Raw genomic sequence first — 20,795 nt, 5'->3', positions numbered from 1 at the left:
GCTGAGAAATTAGTTGGTACTGTGTCATTTGTGAGCTAGAAGGAATGTGATAAGGAGATAAAAATAAGTGAAGAACAGGACTTGGTCCCTCAGGATTTGATTGTTGCAAATACGCAGTATGATCTTTATGTAATGTCATTTTTTCAAAGTAACAGAAGTCTGTTTGTCCACAGATCATGATTCTAGCCTTCTATGGGCTACTTAGAGTACCTAGTATAGAATTACAACAAGCTTTGTAAACCCTCAGGACTGGGACATGGTGGCTGGGATAGCTGACTATGGGAATATCATCTTTAATTGCAAACCGCTACAAGGAATTAGGTGGGAAAAGAGGGATTCATGGAGGTGGGCAAAAGTTCCAAAATAGGCCAGTAGTTATCAAACTTGAGCATGCAGCAGAATTGTCTAGAGACTTGTTAAAAGACTGCTGGGATACACAGAGTTTCTAATTTAATAGATCTGGGATGGGGCCCAAGAATTAGCATTTTTAACAAGTTCCCTGGTGATATAGCTCAGAGACTATAATTTGAGAACAACTGTTCTAGCCTGGCCCAAGGCTTTATGGGCTATTGGAACCAAATGACCTTAACCAGGACTGTGATAAAGTGAGTGTGATGATTTAAAAGGGAAAAGGGCCAGAGTGTAGCACCTACAGAAGTTGAAGTCCTAATAATTATTAGAGTTCAGGAATGTTGCTCTTTAGATGACATATTACTATAGATCTTTTGGAAATATATTTGTAATTATACATATTACAGAAAAATCATAGAATAAAACCTCTTTAGTTCTCTGGATTATTTGAGCTTGGAAATAGAGTTAGTTTGCCTGTAGACAGGGCAAAATGAAAGTAAGGAAAGACAACTCAGTAATCTTTGGGGCATTGTATAGGCTAAGGGCATCTCTTTAAAAGAGAGTCTATGACAGAACTAAAAAGTAGAAGGTCATTTTTTCTAGTGTCTCCCAAGGGTTTTGCTGGAGAGATCCTCCTGGTATGTCAATACCAGCTAAAAAGAATGTCAGACATCCTCATGGGAGAAGTTATCTGTTTCCACAGTTGATCAACCCTTCCCTTCTCCCAAGATTCACCATGCTGTTCCCACAACTTCTACCCATTCTTTAAATCATGACCTCACCTTCTGTCTAGATGAGATCTCCCCATCTTTTGCTCATAGCAGTTAATCGTCTATATTTTCAACGGAGATATTTACATGTTTGGCTTAAAACCAACTATTCTACCAAGGTAGAGATGGTTTGTTTACCACTGCATTCCCAATACAAAACCTGGTACCTCAACTGGCTTTAAGTACTTGTTGAATAAAACATGAAAAGTAGCTGTATATTATGGGGATTACTTGAAACCAGGGTTTCTTGGTCAAGTATGTTGGCTGAGCTTGGAATCTTCTCCATCCCTACCCCCTCCAGACCATTATGTTCACTTCTAGTGGAGTATGGGATGCACGTGTGACAGGTTTTGAGACTGTGTGTTAAATAATGCCATAACCCCCAAAAGAAAGTGTGTGTGTAAGGAGAAGTTTGGACTTCAAAGATTACTTGGAAGAATAGGCTAGACAGTAACCTGGCAAGACGACTGATCTTGAGGAGCTCTAGCTGATATCGGATTGAGTCTGTAACCAGGAAAGATTTCTTTAACCTTGCTCCACCTTTGGGTTCCACCTTGGGAAGACAGCTCTGGCTTGGATAGGATGGGCAGCTGTAGACTTCCTGAGACCTCACAATCATCACTGGACACAGAAGCCTTTTTCATTGTGTTTTGTTTTGTTGTTGTTTTAGCTTTTTTTTTTTTTTAAAGATTTTATTTATTTATTTGACAGACAGAGATCACAAGTAAGCAGAGAGGCAGGCAGAGAAAAAGAGGAAAGCAAGGCTCCCTGCTGAGCAGAGAGCCCGATGCGGGGTTCGATCCTAGGACCCTGGGCTCATGACCTGAGCTGAAGGCAGAGGCTTTAACCCACTGAGCCACCCAGGTGCCCCTAGCTTTGATTTTTTTAATTAATTAATAATTTACTTAAGAACAGTATTTGGCAAAGGAAGACAAAGATGGCCTTTCTAGGCATTCAATTAACTGTTTATCCTCCAGGAGTCCAGCCTGGGGAGGGACACAGAAAGTCCTAATCTGGATATACATAGAGGACAGACACTGTGAGACTAGGGCCACTTTGTAGGTTGCATGGGGGTGCTGCTAGGATGCCTCTGGCTGCTCTGACTTTGTCCGTGACTTCAGGGGCCTTCTTGGTGGCTGACGGAACTTTTACTAGCTGATTTGAGTCTGCCCACATTCCTTGCTACATACATTCAGATGCAGAGGACAATAAAACCCTTTGAAGGTAGAAGGGTGGTTCATCTAGCTAACTTGTTCTCAGTAATGGAATAAATAAAACCTCCTGTCAAGTTGGGCTTCCTCACAGCACGGGGCTCCCTGCAGCAACTGAAACATTCGGTTGGCCTCCTGAGCCAGCATCGCTAACAGTCTAATGATACTGCCTCGCTTTTTGAGCGGGGACTGAAATGTTGATTTCTAGCACTAAGAAAGCTCAGTCAAGAGTTGTTCAGGGCAATGAGCTCAGGAGGAGAACTTTGCTCATCTGGGGACAGTCCTGGCAGTATGGAAAGCCAGGAAATCGGTGGGGAAATCACTAGACCTCCAGACTGCTGTCACTCTGGTAGACACCATAGCCAGGTGGTGTTGGGACAGCTTGGGGCTGGCAGTCTGTACCTGGCAAGGAAGCCAGAGAAGCTTAGAGAACACTCAGTACAAGTTTGGGGCACCATAGGTTAGTGGGCAGTACATACTGGGACATAGGGTCAGGGAAGAATCAGGCAAGATCTAAAGAAGGAGTCTTGGGATGCCCTTTGCATGGGATCCCAAATAACTAAGGCTGTAGGAGGCACAGGGACCCTGTGGCTCCTACGGGCAAAGCCAGATCTGTGCATGGAGGTGAGGTCTGACTTAAGCAATGCTTCGAGCCTCAGCGAGTTGGAATCTGTGCTCAGACAGGAATACGCAGGCTGGAGGATGAAGAGATCATGGTCAACTGCACTGAGCAGGAATAGAGTTCAGGTTTAGTGCAATAGCTCAGGATCCCAAATTGAGCACATATCTAAGGTGTGGAACAGCAGACCAGCAATAAGCTCAGCCTGCTTGCTCTCTCCCTCTGGAAGAGGGGTCGGCTGCTTCCTTTTTGACGTAGGTAGTCTTCAAGGCATAGATAGGTAGTGAAAGGGTAACAAGGGCCACGCTGTAGGTGCAGTTCTAGAATTTCTAAGTTTTTTTTTTTTTTTTTTTAAAGTTAGGTTCTATGTGGCTAAAAAAAAAAAATCACATGATCAGTTTTTTTCTTAAAACAGTAACAGAGCTAATCAGGCACCAAAAAGAGTTGGGGCTTCTAATTCCAGAACCAGTTTTTTGTTTTGTTTTGTTTTTATACCAGCTCTCCTCTTGATAGGAACCTGCATATCCCGTGGTCTATGTTCCTGAAGTTTAATTTTGAGGAAGTTATTTGGAACCCACAACAAATATTTTTCCTTAGAGTGTATAAATTATGAAGTTCTGAGAAAATCCTCTTTGATCTATGTGACCTAATAAACAAGTCCTGTTACTCCTCTAATTAAAAGTCTCCCCATGCTTTTCAAGTCATTCACAGTAAAACCCCACATCCTTACAATGGCCCACCCAGCTCTTGCTCCGACTCCAGCTCTGGCCAGTTTCTCTGTCACTCCATCCACAGCCTTCCTGTTGGACTCCTGATTCTCACCTCCAACGGCTCGTTAGAATCTGCTGGGCGGCTTTTAAATAGTGATGCCCAGGCTCCAGGCCCAGTCATTCTGATTTGACTCCACTGTGATGAAGCCCTTGCCAGGGGCATTTCTAAAAGCTCCCACAGTGCCTGAATGGGTGGACAGTATAGCAAACATCTACAGAAATTACTGTGTATGCCTGCATGACCACAAACACAACTCCCGAGAGACAGTATGGGCTCTTCTATTTAAAAATGATCTCTTATCCTGTTGAATTACAGTAATTTTCTTTCTTCTTGAAAAAAGGATTTATCTTTTTTGAAAAATTGTCACCAAGAGTTGGAAATGGTAATTTTCTAATGTTTGCGGGGGGTGGGGGGGAGTTATTTGCACCAGCAGGAAGATACAGATGACCTTTGAAGAACTGTATAGCTTTAAAGGGCCCTAATTGGCCCTGAGGATTGATATGAAGCCCTCTTCCTATTAGAGGTAGGTTATTTTCTGGCTTACAGTTCAGGATTTGTCCTCTTAGTCTGGGAATAACTAGTTCTCAGATTGACTTCCTACTCCCCAACATCAATTTCTGGCAAGAAAACCTAACACATCACAATAGCAGAGGTGTAATTTAATGAGATAGGCATATAGACTTCTTTTCTTCCTGAAAATACCCAAGGAATAGTTCCTATGCATCAGCCAAGACCTTCAAAATAGCATCTTTAATAATTTCTGTTGTGAAATTAATCCTATATTAATTACAAATTTGCTCTGTCTAGTTTGTTTTGTGCTGCTGGATGAATGAGAAAGAGAAATGGCCTTCATTTTTTTTTTTATCGTGGGGAATTACATTTGTCCTCAGTCTTTTTCCAGAATATTTTTTTTCCAGAATGGTCTTCTGCCCCTGTTTCCAAGGATCACCAAGAATAGGAGTTAGGTATAGCTTGTAAAAGTCTTGGAGGCCAGCGCCAAATTGATCCTAAATCTGAGTATCAATTAGGATGTTGAATACAAAACGTTTACAGAAGGAATGAGGAAGAGCCATTCTGTGTGATAATCTGGGCCGTTGAAGCTTGAGTAGGGCCTGGCAGATCATATTCTCTTGGACTATTTGGAATTTGACACAGCAGCATCCACAAAAAAAGTGGGAGGAGTTTTCAGAAGGAAAACCTTTAGGTTCCACTTCTAACACCTGAACTCCCTTGGTTGGTTTTTTGTTTTTGTTTTTATTTGTTTGTTTGTTTGTTTGTTTTTAGACTAAGGAGCCTTGACGGAGTGCTATAAATGGAACATGAATCCAGTAAAGGCAAATTAATTCCCAAGGCTGGTGGCCTTTCCAGTATAGCAGGACTTCAGAAAGACTTTAGTAAGACGAAAGGAGGTTGGACATGAAATGGTAACCATAGCAGCTTTGCTTTTTCTTTGTCATGAAATAGAAATTTTGTAGTCTAATTTTGGTTGCCTACAAGGCTTTTGATCCATGAGGGCAAGGAAATTGCTCTGTTTAGCATAATCCCAGAGACCACTGTGGGGGATTGTATGAACATCTCACAGTTGCCAGCTGAGATTAAGCCAACTCACAGCCATCCAGGTTAGACCTGCAAGAAGAAGAGAATCATGTGAGCAGAGGCACACGGGTGCCTTGGGTAAAAGCACAGCACTGTTCCCTGGCCTGTCACTGAAGACTTGTGTCTCCCTGCTTTTATCTTGATGAGACATCATCAAGCTTCTTTTCTTGGTGAATAGAAACCTGATTTTCATACATTTCTGGTATGTACAGCATTGCATGTAATGTTCTAATCTTTGCATTTAGAGAGGATTTGTTCTATTTAATCCTTACATAATAAGAAACACAAGAGTATAGGTGGTTGTAAACAAATCACTCAAAAACCCATCTACAAGTGAGCTTTCTAAAGAATCTGCGAATACCAAAGCCAACACCCTAAAAGAGTTCTTCAGGTAAAACAAAACAAAAACAACCCCTCCCCCAAAGAGCAATTATGTAAGTGAAAAAAGTAATGACCATCTACTCACCAAAGGGGCAGGTGTGAAATGGGGGGCCCAGGCCTTCGTCTTTTTTAGATGGTAGTTGCTTTGCCCACACTTCTTCGTTCAGCTAAATGGGATTAGGCCATGCACCTCAGCCCTTTCAATTCACTGAGTGGGGCTGATCAATCATAGGGATAATGATCAAGAAAGGAGGGAGGGAGAGCCTGCAGAGGTGCTCCATTATCTGCGGCAGGGATCTTCAGCTTCAGGGAGCATAAGAAGCCCCAGAGGCCCTTGTTCCAAGCACAGATCCCCAGGATCCATGCCCAGATTTGGATTCAGTAGGTCTGGTGCGGGGCTGGGATTTGCACTTTGGTGCGGACTTGCCCTGCCTTTCTCTCCACCTTCGTGACATACCATTTCTATAAACCATTTCTTCTCCTGCATTGTGGACTCCAGCTGTAACAAACTACGTGAAGTTTCAAGAATCCGAGGAGCTGTAGTATGCCTTTACACATACTTGGGATGGTTTCCTCTTCCTCACTCCTTTCTTGACAACCACCCCCCCAACACGAGCACATACACACCTTGTGTGACTGACACACACATAGACTCTAACACCAACATCAGACACTGCTTTCCCTCTTCTCTTTCTCTGTGATCCTGTTTAACTTGTACCCTCTCTATTTTGTCACCTGTTACGCACAGTGGTGTTTTCTTGCTTACTTATTGCCTCCCTCATTAGACTATGAACTACCAAAAGTCAGGACCAACCTTCTTCATCTTTATAGTCTCAGACATACCATTCTCAGTATGGTATCTGGTACTTAAAAGGTACACAATAAAAATTTGTTGAGCTAAATAAAATGTCTTTTGAAGCAAAGAATTATAGATTCTAGCTCATAACTTGTCCCTAAATAACTAAGACTTGACAGAATTAGGATAGTGATAATTTGTTAAATTAGAAAGATGGCTTGAAAAAATTCAGATAGATATAAAGTCACAAAACAAGAAAGAACAAGGGAATATAATGTTGCTTTTCATATGAACTCCTAAGTAAAAGGCTACTTTTTGAAAAGTCAAAATGTCTTCTTACTGAAATTTAACATTTAAAATATTTCTTAAGTCTATTTTCTGGAGTCACATTGCTCAGGATTGAAGAAAAATAGAAAATTTTATCCTAAGCAGAAAACAAGGGCCTATCATTTCTCATGTCTTTTTTTTTTTTTTTTTTCCTTTAGGGGTTAGGATAAATCAGCTCAAACCCTGAAGCAACATGCATGCTGGTTCACTTTTTTTTTTTCTTTTAACCTTAGATTTTATTTTCCTTTCTCCCTAGAAGGCTTAACACTGAAAAGTGACTATAAAGAGAGAACAAAAATAAAGATGTAGTTCTTCTTCCCTCTACTGGAAAACATTAGAAAAAGATCATAAATGAAAATACTGCTCATTGATGAGGAAAATGAATAGCTTCAATGAACCCAAGACATAGGGCATGTCATGCCGACAATCACAATGGGGAAGACTGAAGAGAAAAGATAGACACGTTACTGCTATGCCCGCCTTACTGGGTTGCTGTGATAAGCACATAAAAGGAAAAAGGAGGGAAATGCTATGAAGTGGTTTTGGTAACAAAGCTTTGTTAATTTGGCTAGATAGTCCATGCCAGAGAAATGGAAAAAATAGTAGCAAAGTATCAAGAAATAAGCTATTTCTAACGCTATTCATCCCATTCAAAGATATTAGGGATATTACCAAAGGAAGAGAACTTCTAAATCCATAGTAAAGTATTTCTACAGGCATCTTTGGGGGCATCGCAATGTATGCATTTGTGATCTTCTGTAAATTGTTAGACCTTACTCTCTATAAATTTGTATTGAGATGTAACACATTTGTCAGGTCATTGGATCTGCTCAGATAGTGCCAATTTTAATATTTCTCTGAAGACCATGTTATTTACTCAAAGTTGGGTGTTATTTAGATACCTTCTGAAAACTTGGAAGGATTGTTCCTCCTACTGCAAGTTTGACTGTGGGGCATAGCATAAGTTGTTGGGAAGCACATGAGCTTTGGAGCAGGGTAGGCTGGGTTGTGATTCTCGATACTGTCACTTACTAGCTGGGTGCTTTAAGATGTATCATTTCATTTCTTGAGACTCGAGTTTCTGTACTGTTAATACTGTGGGTGAGATTATTAATGACTAAATGGGATGCTATTGTGAAAAATTCTACCTAGCAAAAATCTGATACACAGATATTCAGTAAATTCTGGTTTTATTTTTACTATGATGTGCTTTGGTGGACTCAATTACTTTTTTTTTTTTTCCAGATAACCCAACCTTTAGATTTTAGAAAAGGTGCCCAAAGTCCACCATTTTTTATGCTTATGCTTTCTTGTCATTTTATTCCTTCCTAGAAGTTTTTTTTTTTTTTTTCCTAATCTACTTCGGTACGTTGCTCGAGTTAATGATTTACTGTTGTTGTACCAGGATGTTCTAGGATGTAGGTCAAGAGATATCTCTGTTTCTATATTGAGGGGCTTCTGAGTTAGCATGATGTTTATGGTTTCTCAGAACTCCATGGTATCCAGAATTGATATAAGCTATTTTATATTTCAATTTTCCCTTATTTATGGATATGAGCACTCCATCATTTGAAACATGTTTAAAGAAATCGAGTACTCCCTTTGCTTTCAAGTCAGAATTCTGAAACATCTCAGGTCCTTTGGTCCTCAAACTCATTTTGGTGCTGGAGTAGGACTAATTTTGTTATATTTGAGTATCTTTTACAAACCTTCTTTTGGAAATGAACTCCAAAGGCAGAAAATTCTATAAAAACCAACTGAAAAGGTGCTGATGGGTGAGAGAAATTATAAGAACTCATTCAATTGGACTCTTTTCTATATCCCCATTTCCTAGTAGTCATGGGGACCACCTGAAGTTACCCCAAACAAACTTCCTCTCTCTGATTTCTGGGTGAGAGTCACTCTCCAGACAATAGCCTTTTCCAGGTCTGCTTCCTTTTTACCTTGCCTCCTTGTTGTTTATGGGATTGGGACTCTGAATCCCCCAAGGCTTGAAAGATAGCCAAACATTATTTATTATTTTTGTAGCTTTGTAGGCATTCAAAAAATGTTTGGCTTCCAATTGGTTTCAATAAAATAGTTGGCTGCAGTTACAAATGAGCATTTTGGCTGGAATTTTGTTAAATACCAGTTTGAAGCTGAATTTTGGTAAAGCTGCCCTGAATACATCTATCTTTGTCAATGGATTTGTTTGTTTATTAAGTGCATACTTTCTGGATTTTTGTGGGAAGAGAAGGTCAGACAGAGGAGCATGAGGATTAGAAGTGATTACGAATAGAGAAAAGGATTCATGGAGAATGGTGTCTAGAGATAAGGCGTTACGAGAAGGGAGTCTGAGTCATACTGTGCATAAATGGGTGTCCAGCCCAAAGCCAAAGCCAGAACTGCCATTGAGCTGAGCTTCCCATTGGCATGTTTTCCACATTCTGAATGGTGGAGACATTCTTGAATAGGTAGTCACAATTAATGACAGAGCAGAAGTGTAATTGATATAAAGAATTGTTCCCCCCCCCCCAAAAAAAAGTCTTTTTATACTTCTGTAGTTTAAGCTTCTAGAAAGCCTTAGCTAGAAGCCAGCCCTGGTTTAAGGAACACAATGTATCTTTCAAAACTGAAGCAAAGCAGATTAAATAACCTCTTCAAGGAAAGCCATTAGCAGGTTGGATAATGATATTGACATGAGTAACTGGAGAGAAATAAATAAACTAGATGCTTTTAGAACATTCATTAAGGACTGCCTGTGTATAATTCGGTGTAACTCTTAAGACTGGGTGTATGCCACTTTCCATTTCTTAAAAAAAGAAAGTATTTTGAAGATCCTCTTTCTGAAGGCCAAAGACAGCAAGAACTGGCTTCAGTAACATGAAGCATCCATCACGACTCAATGGGCTTATAGTCTTAGTGGCTGAATCAGCTTAAACTTACATCTTTTGCAGAATACACCTATAGTAAAAGAAGGAAGGAAGTTTATTCTGGAAATTTTTAGAAGAGAGTGTCTAGAATTCCAGACCCTAAAGATTCTTGCAACAGAGATGAAACTTTAGTCTCTAAGTTAGTTACAGTTTTCTAAGACGATACTTGGTTTGGGACCATGGGGGAGATGCTAAAGGCACTAAACACAAAGAGTACAGGACGATTAGGTCCTTGAAGCCTGCAAAGATTTAGGTCTTAAAGACAAAATGCTGGGCAAGGTGGTGACGGGGTTGACTTACCCATCATCTGCTCCTTAGAAGCAGGGGCCAGGTTTGAGGTTTCTTCTGTAATTGGGACCCAGTGGCTTCTTACTGAGGGGTTGAGGGTGATGCCATAAGCTGGCAGGACACACATCCTGCAAGAAGGTGGTGATTTCAGAAGAAAATGCATCTCCATAGTCAATCTAATTGTCAAGTGCCCCAGACAAATGGTGTAACCCCTACAAAACTCAGTTTTCTCGGGACGCCTGGGTGGCTCAGTTGGTTAAGCCGCTGCCTTCGGCTCAGGTCATGATCCTGGGGTCCTGGGATCGAGTCCCGCATCAGGCTCCTTGCTTGGCAGGGAGCCTGCTTCCTCCTCTCTCTCTGCCTGCCTCTCTGCCTGCTTGTGTGTACTCTCTCTCTCTGACAAATAAATAAAATCTTTAAAAAAAAAAAAAACAAAAAACAAACAAACAAAAAAAAACTCAGTTTTCTCATTTTAAAATAGGATCCCAAATCTATTTTGTACTATTATTAAAGGCTTAAATAAGACTATGGTGGCGGCTACTTTGTTACTCCCTCGGCATTACAAAAGTTTTCATAGGCTAAGAATTTGAGTTGACCCAACTGTTGTGACAAACAAACAAAAACATCCTTAGCTAATCATACTATTACTAACAATAACAAACGCTGCTATTTAATGAGTGATTACTATGGGTCTGTTTTATTTAGTATGTGTAACTAAGTGTTTTATGTAGATTATTTCATTTGATTTTGACAGCAATCCTAGGAGGGATTCTAATAGAATCCAGGAAGGTTCTTACAGAAACTAAATGGAAAATGGGAGAATGCCCAATAGCGGTACTTTTCAGTGGAGTTGCAAAGAAACATGGGACTCATTTTCTGGAAATGCAAGTTTCAGAGGTATAATGAAAAGAGAGAGAGAGAGAGGGGAGGGGAGAGATGAAGAGAGTAGGAGGCATAGTAATTTTAATCCTATGAGCCCATCCTGAAGAGGAACCTGAGAAAGCCATCAAGCCAGCACCTGCAAAAGGACATCTGAAGGTTTGTGGCAAGGGTGGCCAGAGGGCATACTGTGGGAAAAGATGAAAGAAACCAGTTTTGCACTGTTTTTGAGCTATTAAGAAAATATAGGTACAGGTGCCTAGTTGACAGAAGAAATTCCTTGGGGGGGGAGCATAAAAGGAGAATATCTGATGAGAGAGACCCTACAAACAATCTCTTGGATTGAGATTGAAGAGCTATAAGTCCCCAAGGCAAGAAATGAGGGCTCTAGGAGAGGGTAGAGAAATACTCTCATGTAAAATCAGTTATTCTGACTGTGGGTTTGCATGTAGGGGAGGGGATGTCAGGATTCTTCATACATACATATTTCTAAGTTATTTTGTTGAGGTAAACACGTAGAAAAATGTACAATTTTTAAGTGTACAGCTTGATGAATTATCACGAAGTGAACACACCCAGGTAACCACCACCCAGGTCAAGAAAGAGAACATTTCCATCTTTATAAATATTTACTACACATAGTTTTCTCATGCTTAGTTTCTTAAATGAATGTGTGTCCTTCTAACATAGCTATTTAAAGAGAAATGGGGCCAGTTAGGATGTTTTATATAGAAAGTGAGAAAAGAGAGCTTGTTCTAAACACAAGTTGGGGAAACCACTTAAAATCCATAAAATTACATAAGAGTGAGATATTGAAGCCTGAATAAACTATAATTAAATCCTGAAATAAGGGATACTTTTGTGCACCCTCCCAAACCAGTGGGGCATTGAAAATTAAGTTTTAGAGAGAAGTCCCCACTAGAAAAGGGAATACCCCATCTTTGCCTAAAGCCTTCAAAAACACACAGCATTTGGCACTGTTCTGAGCACATACTGGGCTCAGCAAAAATTAGTCCATAATGACAATGGTGGTGAGTTACCTTTCTTATAAACTAGATGGCAGTCCCTGGTTTCCTTAAAGCAATCACCTGTGCAAAGAAGTATGCCTTTTAGTTCTTCTGAACCTCTCTGGGTTGGAGCCTCAGGGGAAAGGATAAAATCTATGAATTAGTGGTGATGTATCTTACACACCAGTTGAAATTATTTTGCCCTTCACCTCCATCCTGCCCCACAACAAAACACGGCTCTGAGTTTTGCAGAGATGAGGGAGAGGACAGTAGGAAGTAAAGAAAATAAGGAGCAAGATGGTGAGGAGCACGGATAGGAGGGAAAAACAAAAGCCAAATTAAACCCACTCAGGAGAGGTCCCTTTGTACTTTCTTTTGTTTCAAAGATTAATGTTACAATTTGGCATAGCAATTAACCACAATTTTTATTAGATTAGATTTCATTTTGCACTACTTGTATCTTGGTAGTAATCATCTGTGGTATGAAGGAAGTTTTCCATGGCAGCCACCACAGTGGGTGACAACTAAGACAGAAAATGAAAAGGCATTTTTCAAATGGAAAGGTTATCTATTTTTTGCATATTGTAAAATCCTTAATGGGCCCTTCAGTTGAAATTTTACAGAAGACAGAGTTGACAAATGACATGAAAATTTGATGATGAGTAATGAAGTGGTAATATTTACCTGTTTATAAGTGCAAATTCAAGCCTGGTCTTACAAAACCCCAAAATGATCCCTGCTGTGCTACGAGTAGATCTTTCTTGATTTATGATGGGGTTACATGCCAATGAAGTCACTGTAAGTTGAAAATGCTGTAAGTCAAAAATACATTTAGTACACATAACCTACAGAAAACTGTATCTCAGCCAAGCCTCCTTTAAATGTTCTCAGAATACTTATATTAGCCTACAATTGGGTAAAGTCATCTAACACAAGGGCTTTTTAATAATTAAGTGTTGAATATATCTGGTAATTTATTGAATACTGTACTAAAATGAAAAACAGAATAATGGGAGTGGGTATAGAATGGTTCTAAGTACTTGTTGTTTATCCTCACTTATCCTATGCCACCGAATACGGGAGAGTATTGTACCATGTATTCTTAACCTGGGAAAAGATCAAAATTTAAAATTCAAAGTATGTTTTTTACTGAATGTGTATCAATTTCATACCACCCTAAAGTTGAAAAATCGACAAGTTGAACCACTGAAAATCAGGGACCATCTGTATTAATGATTGGTTTTGCCTTGTTTTTTAGGTTGCCAGAAGAAATTAGGAAGGGGATCTGTTTCATAAAGATGAGTAAATTTGATGATTTTTCATGTCCTCAGGAGTGGAAAGGCATGAGTTTAACACTTACCATTGGGCTTCAAGTATTAATAGATACAGAATTCACATGAAATTTTCTTCCTTGGTGCTCACTCTAGCTGGCAGATGTTAAGTTAGCAGCTTTGATTTCAAGACAGCCAATAGGCTTATATGACAGATTGAATAATTCTTTGGACATCTTTCTAAGAAGATAGATTGTTCAAGTAGTAACAAGTGTCACATGGTATAAAGAAAACTGAAGTCTAGTTTCAGACTTATCACTAACCAGTTGTGTGACCTGGGGCCCCTGAACCTCTGGGCCTTAAAACTGGGGGGTTAAGATGATGGGCTTTGGAGACAAACAGATTTGGTTCTACGCCCTTATTTAACCTCGAGGACCTTCAGTTTTCTCATCTGCAAAATGGTGCCATTAATAATCTTATTTTATACTAGGTTGTTATAAAGATTAAATGAGACAGTGCATGTGAAATGCCCAGCATACAATCAGTGCTCAATAAATAATAGAGTTGGAATCAGTAATCACTATTTTCCTTTTTGGATCTGAAATATCACAAGTCTATGAATGATAGAGCTTGTAAAGTGTCTGTCAGGATTGGATCTGTTAGGAATTTCAGGTTGCTGAAGGGGTGGTCCATTGTAGCCAAGCTCCACTTCTGTATAGGCTTTTGGGCACTGGTCTATTTCAGTTATACGTTTATTGCAAACCCTGACATCCCTTAAAAGCAAAACAGAGGAAATCTGCTCCCATGTCAAAAGAAGAAAGACCTCGTGAACTTGTCTGGCATAGCCCTTCAAGAGAGGCTGTTCGCTTGCCTTAAAGATGAGTGGCCTCGGAATCACCAAGATTGGGGCAAAGAAACATGGCTGGGCCTGGAAGGGAAAGTGATCAGAGACAGAAGGCCAGAGTTTTGCTAGAGTCTGATGATGGGGGCAAATTAGTTATTTCTAGCAACATCCTTTCTCTTGCAATTTGCGCAGCTCCAAATGCAGTTTATGGTTGGGGTTGGGGGAAGCAAGGGACCAAGCTATTCCCAAAGCTTGCCACATTCACCCTAAGCAAGATCACAGTCTCCTATAGCTTTTCAGTTCTTTATCATTGGCAAGTGTTTGCCCAGCCATGGGAAATAAATAGGAAAAGAGGATACATTGTTTTAAAGATGAGGAAATTTAGATGCAGAGAGGCACAGATAAGGGCATCAAATATTCCAAACCCAGGTTTGCTGACCTGTAGTTCCCTGCTTGTTCTCCGTACTATTTTGTCTCAGATGTATAGTTGTACAGGTTCTTTTCTTTCCATTTATGTCTTTCTCAACTTCAGTTTCTTTGCTGACAAAATGGGACTGTTAATAATACCTTCCTCTTCAAGTTTACGTTGAGGACTAAATTAGGTAATGTGTATAGGGTGTTTCACATTGTTGGTATTAGACAGTTTTAGCTCTCCTACTGCCTAGGAGGATGCTAAATTCCTGGCATCGCTTTTTATTTTTTCCTCCAATGAACCCCATGTTTTGAAAGATTGTGTCTACCAAATTGCTTATACTAGTTGATAATTTTCTTTTATTATCAAAAACATTTAAGACTGCCAGTTGGAGTAACTGATCAGCAATTCCATCAATACGGAATTGATTTAATCCTAATAATAGCAAAGAAACCTGGCATTCTCATTCTCATTCTCATCTAAGTAAATGTACTTCTTCCAGGGTATTTGGAGTCTGAAACATCTTGCTGTTCTCCAGCACAGACTTTGTAGATTCTGGACATAGCTGGGCTCTCACTTGTCAATGAATAAACCAACCCTTATTATAATAATCTGAGCAAGTTGTCATTTTGTGTGTGATCTAATTCAATTTTCGAATGTTACAATTTTTTCCATCACATCATGGGAAATTGGTGTGGTCCAGAAATAATAAAAATGAACTCATTATGAATGAAACTGAAGATGAATTTTTAACACACTACCAGAAGTTACTGATTAACAGGCATACTGACATTTCATACTATATTCTGATACATAAGAGCTAATTTGTGTATTTTATCCATTGTCATTAAAGGCCAAGTTCGATCATAATTTTTAATTTTATTTTTTTACCCTTCAGCCATGCAATTTTTACAATATCAGAGAGGAAAGAAAAATAATTTTTTTTAGCATGCAGAAATTAGATCTTTTATAGCCAAACTTAACTATTAAGAAGGGAAATTATCAAAGATATTGAAAAAGACAAATTCATATAGACTCATCTCTTATTTTGAAAAGATATATTACATAGAGAACAAGTCTTGAGTCTTTCAGATATTATTGGGTCAACCTAAAATAATTTCATTGTGAGAGCATTTTCCTTCTCTGTGTGCAGTCTAAGTGCATATTTTGTGCTCTTAGGAGTAACTTTCCAAAGCTGTGTGAAGAATGTAGCAATAAAATCTAATAAGAATTATGGCTCATGACTTGAATGATGTCAGTACCCTTTTAATCCTCCCAAACATGAAAACGTTTTCTCCTCCTAAATAAGATTTCTTAACTCTTTATTTCTAAGGAAAATTGCAAAGCTCTGCAATTCCATTGGCAAAGTAAGAGTTAAAGGAAGATGTTCCATTCCATTATTAATACTTACACTTATTATTAAAATAATCACTTTAAGAAAGAAATGTATCCTGATAATATTTTGTGCATACATATTCTTTTGTATGATTTTTTCATATATTACATAACATCAGAAGATCTCTGAGTTCAGACTTCCGGCAGTAATCTTTTGTTTCTGTAAGCCAGTGGTTCTCAAACTTGAATGTGAATCAGAATCACCTGGAAGGCTTGTTAAAACACAAATGACTGGGGCTCATTCTCTAAAGTTTCTGACTCCGGAGTCCCGGGCTGGGCATGAAAAAGTGCATTTTTTTTTTTTTAAGATTTTATTTATTTATTTATTTGACAGACAGAGATCACAAGTAGGCAGAGAGGCAGGCAGAGAGAGAGGAGGAAGCAGGCTCCCTGCTGAGCAGAGAGCCCAATGTGGGGCTCAATCTCAGGACCCTGGGATCATGACCTGAGCCAAAGACAGAGGCTTTGACCCACTGAGCCACCCAGGTGCCCCTGAAAACGTGCATTTCTATTAAGCCCCTAGGTGATGCTGATGCTGTGAGTCTGGGGAGGTGGGTGTCACACCTTTCTCTTAACAGCTTTAAGCCATTTGACCTTCTTATCTTACAAATCAATTTGATGGGATTCAACCATCGTGAGACTTGTATGCCCCCTTAGTTTAGAAGAAGCCGAAGTTCAGTACGTTATCCATAGTTTGGTTACGTGGCCAGTCCAGATTTACTTCAAGTCAAAGGACTGCATCTGGAAAAGCACAGCCGATGAATGGTTCGATGCGTGAAGATGTCAGACTGTAGAATCTCTACGGGTAAGTGTGTGATTTCTTTAGTGACATCACATTTGCCTGCAGAGATTTTCCAGTCTGTCACTTTTGAAGTTGTACTTAAGAAGGAAAAAAGCTGTCTTCTTTCTACATTGATCTTTCCAGGAAGGCTAGATTTTAAACCTAATTTATCCAAGATCAAAATGGAATGGTTGGGGTTCAGATAAGAGAGTAAACGAGAATGGATGCTCTCTGATGCTGGCACACAGCTCCATGGAGAATGAAGGAAAATGGGAAAAGTGAACCTTCCCCAAACCACAACCAATCTCATTTGCAACAGTGTTTTTGCCACACTGGAATCTTTATGGTCAATCCAAGTAAATATCATTGAGTTTCAAGCAATTTTATCTAATAGTTAGATCTCGCAATTGGGTTTCTCCATCTTAATTTACACACATGCTTAACTAATCACAAGAGAGAGGAGTGGAGTGAGGAGGTGTGCTTCTCACTTGTTTTCTCCATTTCTCTTCTACTTAGAACAGCTATCTTGCAAATGACATTACCTGCTGCTAATTTTTTAAGTGAGGAAATAGAACGTAAAAAAGGCAATATTTACTTCAGAGGCTCATTAATCTGTGAATATTGTAATATCATTAAGTTGATAATGTCGGGGTCTTTTGTTGTGGTGGTTGCTGTTCGTTTGTTAGAAGATACTTTTTCCCCAATGTTAGCTGTAAATTTATTCAATATTTGAGTACAACAGGGACTTTGTGTATTTTGTTCCCTGCTGTATCCCAGCATAGAGTAACGTTCCTGGCACATAACAGGTACTTGGTAAACATTTATTTAATGAATGGACATTAATCTTACATGGGTTGTATTTTTCTTGGAAATGCTTATTACCATTAGAAAGGCAATAGATATATACATTAAGTCATGTTTTATTGATATCAGAGTGAACATATTTAACTTTACACAAGACAAAAACAGAACATTTAAATATCAAAAATCTGTCTTGGTATTAAAGGATATTCCTATAATAAAATAAATTATAATGGAGCTTTAAAACTTTTTGCCTTATAGTCTACCCATGTTACATTATGCCTTTCTGGCATGTAGTTTTATTTTAGATGATGAGTTTTTAGTCCTGGATTATATCCAGATTTATGTAATGAATCACAAAAATTAGGTTTGATTTTGTTTAGACTGCACAACACAGTGTCTTGATTGTCTGTTAATCTGCCATATACACATGCTTTGACCTCAGGATGACTTTAAAAGCATCCTATCAATTGCATTCTGAGTTTTCTAGATGCACCATAAATACAAACATAACCTTAAATCTCTCATAAGTGTGCAGAGGATGTAACAGGTGGCCCTGATCTGATGTGAGTGAAGCTAAATAATATGTTGAAGTAACTGGAGCTTAAAGATAGAAGACATCTGGTTTCAAAGGAGTCCATTTCCACCCGTTTTACTGCTTCTTTAAATAGAGAGCTACATCATTCTGGGTTACGTAGAAAGGGCCAGCGTTAGGAACTCTATGAGCCTCATTCTGTTCATCTAAGCTTCAAAGGGTGGGACTAGTATACTTGATTATGGAAGGAGGATAAGGCTTCTTATGCTATTTTTTTGTTTGTTTGTTTTGTTTTATGTGTGTTTGCAGGGCCTGGTTAACACTATCAGTTGTTCTTTTGAAGGGAAGTTGAACTTGTGAATGATGGAATCATAGTTGCCATGTCCCTCACTATTGACATCTTGTTTGTTTCTGTGCTCCATGAGAAGGCGTGGATGGAACAGATCTTCGGAAGAGCATCATCATTTTAGCCCCATAACTAGGCTTTTTAGAGGCAGCCCGACTATAACACAGGGACACTTACACAGAGAGATGCCTTTATAAATGCAAATATTTGTCATATAAGCATTATCTGCCATCAACATGTTACAGATGAACTTAGACTACCACACCTATCAGAGATTAAAGGTCTGAAAAAAAATCAAGCAGTACAGTTACATTTTGAAATATCAGGAGACTAAGATCTACCAAGTAGTTCTCAACTTTAACCGCACATCAGCGCCATCTTGGAATTTATGGAATAGACAGATTCCTATGCCCCAGCCAACACCTCCTGAACATGAACTTCCCAGGTGTGATTTTGAGAAGTTTCTATTTAAAACAACAACAACAACAACAACTTTATTTTTTAGAGAACTTTCATGTTCACAGAAAAACTGAATGAAAAAGTTCAGAGAGTTCCCATATGCTCCCTTATCCTTACACACGCACTGCCCTCCCCATTATGGACATGATACACCATAGTGATACATACATCCATTGCAACCAATGAACTTGCATTAACACATCATTATCACTCAAAATCCATAGTTTAAATTAGTTATTCTTTGTGTTCTCTGAGTTTTGACAAATACCTGAGGACATATATCTGCCACTGTAGGCATCCTACAGAATAGATTCAGTGCCCTAAAAATTCTCTGTGCTCTACCTATTCATTCATCTGTCCCTCCAACCCCTGATCTTTTTACTGCCTCCATAGTTTTGTCTTTTCTAGAAAGTCATAAGGTAGCCATCATACAGTGTGTAGCCTTTGCGAATTGGCTTCTGTCACTTAGTAATATGTATTTACATTTCCTCCATGTCTTCTCATGGCTTGATAACTCACTCTTGTCACTGAATAATATCCTACTATCTGGATGTCCCAACAGTTTATTTATCCATTCATCTACTGAAGTACTTTGTGGTTGCTTCAAAATTTTTGCAATTATGAACAAAGCTGCTATAAATAACCATGTGCAGATTTTTACGTGAACAGAAGTTTTTTATTTATTTGGGTAAATAGTAAGGCACATGATTGCTGGATTATATGGTAGGAGTACATTTGGTTTTCCAAGAAACTGCCAAACTGTCTTCCAAAGTGGTTGTACCATTTTGCATGGTACCAGCAATGAATGAGAGTTCCTGATACTACACATCTTTGTTTTGGATCCTGGCCATTCTAATAAGTAGGTAGTAGTCTCTCATTGCTGTTTTAATCTGTAATTCTCTCAAGACATAGGATGTTGCACATATTTTTCTTATGTTTACTTGCCATCTGTATATCATCTTTGGTGAAGTGTCTTTTTAGGTGTTTTACACATTTTTTAGTTGACTTGTTTTATTCCTGTTGAGTTTTAAGAATTCCTTACATATTTTGGATATTGGTCCTTTATGAGATGTGTCTTCTGCAAATATTTTCTCCTAGTCTGTGGCTTTTCAGCTTATTCTCTTGACATTATCTTTTGCAGAATGCAATTTTTTAATTTTAATGAAGCCCAATTTATCAATTATTTCTTTCATGGATTGTGCTTTTGTTCCTGTATCTCAAAAGTCAACACCATACCCAAGGTCACTTAGGTTTTCCCCTATGTTACCTTCTAAGACTTTTACAGTTGTGTATTTTACATTTAGGGTGTGTGATCCATTTTGAGTTAATTTTTGTGAAGGGTATAATATCAGGTCTGTGTTTTTTTATTGTTTTGTAGTTGTTTTTGATTGCAGATGTCTGGTTTCTCCAGCACCATTATTGGAAAACACTATCTTTGCTTCATTATATTTCCTTTGCTTCTTTGTCAAAGATCAGCTGACTATATTTATGTGGGTGTACTTCTGGATTCTCTATTCTGTTCCAGTTTTCTATTTGTCTGTTCTTTCACCAATACCACATGATTTTGATTATAGTAGCTTTATAATAAGTCTTTAAGTTGGGTAGGGTCAGTCCTATGACTTGGTTCTTCTCCTCCAATATTGACTTGGCTCTTCTGGGACTTTTGCCTCTTCATATAAAAATTAGAATCTATTATATATATGTTTATAAAAAATAAAATTATAAAAAAAAAATTAGAATCTATTGATATCTGCAAAATAGCTTGCTGGGATTTTGATTCGGATTGTTTTGAATCCATAGAGCAAGTTGGAAAGAACTAACATCTTTTTTTTTTTTAAGATTTTATTTTATTTATTTGACAGAGAGAGACACAGTGAGAGAGGGAACACAAGCAGGGGGAGTAGGAGTGGGAGAAGCAGGCCCCCACCCAAGCAGAGAGCCTGATGTGGGGCTCAAGCCTGGGATCATGACCTGAACTGAAGGCAGCTGCTTAACTGACTGAGCCACCCAGGCACCCCAAGAGCTAACATCTTGACAATATTG

This window comes from Lontra canadensis, unplaced genomic scaffold (genome assembly GCF_010015895.1).
Source record: "Lontra canadensis isolate GAN:19392208 unplaced genomic scaffold, GSC_riverotter_1.0 scaffold61, whole genome shotgun sequence".
NCBI lineage: Eukaryota > Metazoa > Chordata > Mammalia > Carnivora > Mustelidae > Lontra > Lontra canadensis.
This window is presented reverse-complemented; position numbering follows the sequence as displayed.